At 49.1% G+C, this 4,336-nt stretch overlaps 5 non-coding genes across 5 annotated transcripts; 4 read left to right on the top strand and 1 right to left on the bottom strand.

Annotated features, from left to right (window-relative positions):
• Positions 1-932: 932 nt before the first annotated feature.
• Positions 933-1,007, bottom strand: Trnas-cga (transfer RNA serine (anticodon CGA)). The gene has a single exon. It is a non-coding gene; the product is annotated as a tRNA-Ser (tRNA).
• Positions 1,008-1,175: 168 nt separating this feature from the next.
• Trnas-cga (transfer RNA serine (anticodon CGA)) lies at positions 1,176-1,250 on the top strand. The gene has a single exon. It is a non-coding gene; the product is annotated as a tRNA-Ser (tRNA).
• A 225-nt stretch (positions 1,251-1,475) lies between these two features.
• On the top strand, positions 1,476-1,550 carry Trnas-cga (transfer RNA serine (anticodon CGA)). Its single transcript has one exon. It is a non-coding gene; the product is annotated as a tRNA-Ser (tRNA).
• An 825-nt stretch (positions 1,551-2,375) lies between these two features.
• Positions 2,376-2,450, top strand: Trnas-cga (transfer RNA serine (anticodon CGA)). Its single transcript has one exon. It is a non-coding gene; the product is annotated as a tRNA-Ser (tRNA).
• Positions 2,451-2,675: 225 nt separating this feature from the next.
• Positions 2,676-2,750, top strand: Trnas-cga (transfer RNA serine (anticodon CGA)). Its single transcript has one exon. It is a non-coding gene; the product is annotated as a tRNA-Ser (tRNA).
• Positions 2,751-4,336: the final 1,586 nt, after the last annotated feature.

The following is a 4,336-nucleotide window of genomic DNA, read 5'->3' as shown; positions in this document are numbered from 1 at the left end:
CTCGTAAGATACAATGTGTCACTATAAAGCCGGTGAACATACCGGACTGGTAGATGGCGAAAATTCTTGACGTGAACAAGAAACCTAAAAATGCATGGTATCGAACCTACCGGTAACATGTCGATAAAACCAATTTGGGATTCCATCTGGAGTTGGCGACTTACTTGTTTTCAACTCTTTCAATTGCTTCTCAACGCAGGGATGCCTATTTGTATGTGCTTCCTCAAGGGAGTATGTACAAAAGTCAGATGATGGTATGTTCTTATGATCGTATTATGTGACTTATTTTTTAAACACGAAATTTAAAGACTTCAGCTTTCCTGTTTCTGTTTTACTGGCGACTGATTCGTTTAAGATCCGGGAGTTCATGTGAGAGTCGAAATGAAAATACTGTTTCTGTGAAAGCTCAGAGGTAGCTCACTTTGACCTCTAATCCCGTGATTGCTCTTTTTATTTTGCTGGAATTTCCTGATACGTTGCAAAGAGGCACTTAGAGAGTGATAGTGTTGTATATTTCCAGTCCCGCTGTCAGATCTTTGAAACTGAGCGCTAATTGTTTGCTACAGATCATTTATGAACAATGATGGAGTTTAGTCCTGACCTGAAGGGCAGTGCGAGGACACTGACTCCAAACAAAAGTAATATACTCGAACTCGGGACCTTTGCCTTTCGCGGGCAAGTGCTCTACCAACTGAGCTACCGAAGCACGATTCACGTCTGGTACTCACAGCTTTACTTCTACCAGTATCCGTCTCCTACCTTCCAAACTTTACAGAAGCTCTTCTGCGAACCTTGCAGAACTAGCACTCCTGAAAGAAAGGATACTGCGGAGACATGGCTTAGCCACAGCCTGGGGGATGTTTCCAGAATGAGATTTTCACTCTGCCGCGGAGTGTGCGCTGATGTGAAACTTCCTAGCTGATTAAAACTGTGTGCCCGACCGAGACTCGAACTCGGGACCTTTGCCTTTCGCGGGCAAGTGCTCTACCAACTGAGCTACCGAAGCACGACTCACGTCCGGTACTCACAGCTTTACTTCTACCAGTATCCATCTCCTACCTTCCAAACTTTACAGAAGCTCTTCTGCGAACCTTGCAGAACTAGCACTCCTGAAAGAAAGGAGGTAGGAGACGGATACTGGTAGAAGTAAAGCTGTGAGTACCGGACGTGAGTCGTGCTTCGGTAGCTCAGTTGGTAGAGCACTTGCCCGCGAAAGGCAAAGGTCCCGAGTTCGAGTCTCGGTCGGGCACACAGTTTTAATCTGCCAGGAAGTTTCACATCAGCACACACTCCGCTGCAGAGTGAAAATCTCATTCTGGAAACATCCCCCAGGCTGTGGCTAAGCCATGTCTCCGCAGTATCCTTTCTTTCAGGAGTGCTAGTTCTGCAAGGTTCGCAGAAGAGCTTCTGTAAAGTTTGGAAGGTAGGAGACGGATACTGGTAGAAGTAAAGCTGTGAGTACCGGACGTGAGTCGTGCTTCGGTAGCTCAGTTGGTAGAGCACTTGCCCGCGAAAGGCAAAGGTCCCGAGTTCGAGTCTCGGTCGGGCACACAGTTTTAATCTGCCAGGAAGTTTCACATCAGCGCACACTCCGCTGCAGAGTGAAAATCTCATTCTGGAAACATCCCCCAGGCTGTGGCTAAGCCATGTCTCCGCAGTATCCTTTCTTTCAGGAGTGCTAGTTCTGCAAGGTTCGCAGAAGAGCTTCTGTAAAGTTTGGAAGGTAGGAGACGGATACTGGTAGAAGTAAAGCTGTGAGTACCGGACGTGAGTCGTGCTTCGGTAGCTCAGTTGGTAGAGCACTTGCCTGCGAAAGGCAAAGGTCCCGAGTTCGAGTCTCGGTCGGGCACACAGTTTTAATCTGCCAGGAAGTTTCACATCAGCGCATACTCCGCTGCAGAGTGAAAATCTCATTCTGGAAACATCCCCCAGGCTGTGGCTAAGCCATGTCTCCGCAGTATCCTTTCTTTCAGGAGTGCTAGTTCTGCAAGGTTCGCAGAAGAGCTTCTGTAAAGTTTGGAAGGTAGGAGACGGATACTGGTAGAAGTAAAGCTGTGTGTACCGGACGTGAATCGTGCTTCGGTAGCTCAGTTGGTAGAGCACTTGCCCGCGAAAGGCAAAGATCCCGAGTTCGAGTCTCGGTCGGGCACACAGTTTTAATCTGCCAGGAAGTTTCACATCAGCGCACACTCCGCTGCAGAGTGAAAATCTCATTCTGGAAACATCCCCCAGGCTGTGGCTAAGCCATGTCTCCGCAGTATCCTTTCTTTCAGGAGTGCTAGTTCTGCAAGGTTCGCAGAAGAGCTTCTGTAAAGTTTGGAAGGTAGGAGACGGATACTGGTAGAAGTAAAGCTGTGGGTACCGGACGTGAGTCGTGCTTCGGTAGCTCAGTTGGTAGAGCACTTGCCCGCGAAAGGCAAAGGTCCCGAGTTCGAGTCTCGGTCGGGCATACAGTTTTAATCTGCCAGGAAGTTTCACATCAGCGCACACTCCGCTGCAGAGTGAAAATCTCATTCTGGAAACATCCCCCATGCTGTGGCTAAGCCATGTCTCCGCAGTATCCTTTCTTTCAGGAGTGCTAGTTCTGCAAGGTTCGCAGAAGAGCTTCTGTAAAGTTTGGAAGGTAGGAGACGGATACTGGTAGAAGTAAAGCTGTGAGTACCGGACGTGAGTCGTGCTTCGGTAGCTCAGTTGGTAGAGCACTTGCCCGCGAAAGGCAAAGGTCCCGAGTTCGAGTCTCGGTCGGGCACACAGTTTTAATCTGCCAGGAAGTTTCACATCAGCGCACACTCCGCTGCAGAGTGAAAATCTCATTCTGAAAAGTAATGTAATTGATCCGAGTTGATAAATTAGTGGTTTCTGCAACATCAGTGATGTAACTAATTCATGTAGCATGATGCCATAGCTGTGAAGGCTTTCAGCACGTAGGCTGCACCACAACTGTGATTTTGTGGGATCTGCAGGGTATCCCAGTAATGTTAATACAAACTACAAGCAGCTGTAGAGGGTGTCTTTAGGAACACATCGAGAACCTGAACCGAAGTCCAGAAATGTCATCCAGCGACACTACGAAGTGTCGAAGTTATAGGCGCTGGCGCCTGCAGCCAGACCACCCCTACAGTAGCAAACGTGACTCTGCATACTGACAGACAGTAGGCGGAGCATCCCCATTGTTCTTTGTTACTCAGTGGTCGCGACTGATTGCCACGATTGCCAACAGAGAATATGGAGCTGGTTGCTGTGCAGGAAAGTCAAGTTTCCTATGAATGCAATGCTCTGATGGGCCAGTGGATGATGACTTCAGACATGGGTTTCGCTCTGCAGTTTATTCTACTCCTGGAACCCTCCAAAATCGCTATTGGTTTTCGCTATACTGGAGAAAAGCTGCAGGTGGAGTCCTGCATTCGAAATGGTCATCCACCAGGGTAACAGGGCATCGCATGCAGTGGCAGGTTCGATCTTTTCCACTGGCGACTGTAGCAATCAGTCACAATCACTAGCGGCAGATGCCGTCACCTGTAACTTCGGTGCTCTGTAATGTCATTGGATGACGTTTCCAGACATGGTTTCCTAACCTAAATTTGTTCCACAAGACACCCTCTAGAACCATTCGAAGTCTGTCGCTACATTTCTGTGGTATCCTGTACATCTATGCTCTGACAACCTGTGTGAAGCACATGGCAAATGGTACTTGCCATTGTACAAGTACTAACTGAGCCGTGAGTGGCTCGTGTTCGTGCCATCTCTTATTTAATACCCTGTTTTTACCGTACTGCCGCCTCGTCATGTTAATTTTCAGTTACTGCCTTGCCTGCCCGTGAGCGGCAGCAGCAGCGCTTATCGATATAGGCCCTTCCGTGTTATCTTTGCTGAACTGCTATTACTTCCTGGTCGTCGTGTGTCGTCCAACGAGTTGGAACGCGCTAGCAGTGCAGTTTGGACCGGGCAGTGAAGTCAGGTGGAACGCGCCAGCAGCGGAGTTCGGAACTGGCGGTCCGATAGTTGGGACGCGGCAGACGTTCGGTCGGGTTGGAGAGGCAGTGAGGTTCGGATAGCCATGACTCGCCGACCGTTGCCGGCACACACGGCTAGGGACGGTCTTCGTCGGTCGTCGGCTGGTCGTCTTACCGGACGACGTGTATTTACTCGCCTATCGCTTATGGGTTGGCGGTGTGTGTCTCAACTCGTAGTTCGTCGCGGTGATTGCACTGTCACTGCTTTTAGCATTGGTCGCGTTCTTCGTCCAAGTTTTTGTGAAATGTTCTTCGCCATTGGAAGTTCACTGAGGCTTTTTGCAGATGATGCTGTGGTGTATCGAGAGGTTGTAACAATGGAA

This window comes from Schistocerca gregaria, chromosome 4 (genome assembly GCF_023897955.1).
Source record: "Schistocerca gregaria isolate iqSchGreg1 chromosome 4, iqSchGreg1.2, whole genome shotgun sequence".
Taxonomy (NCBI): Eukaryota; Metazoa; Arthropoda; class Insecta; order Orthoptera; family Acrididae; genus Schistocerca; species Schistocerca gregaria.
This window is presented reverse-complemented; position numbering and strand designations above follow the sequence as displayed.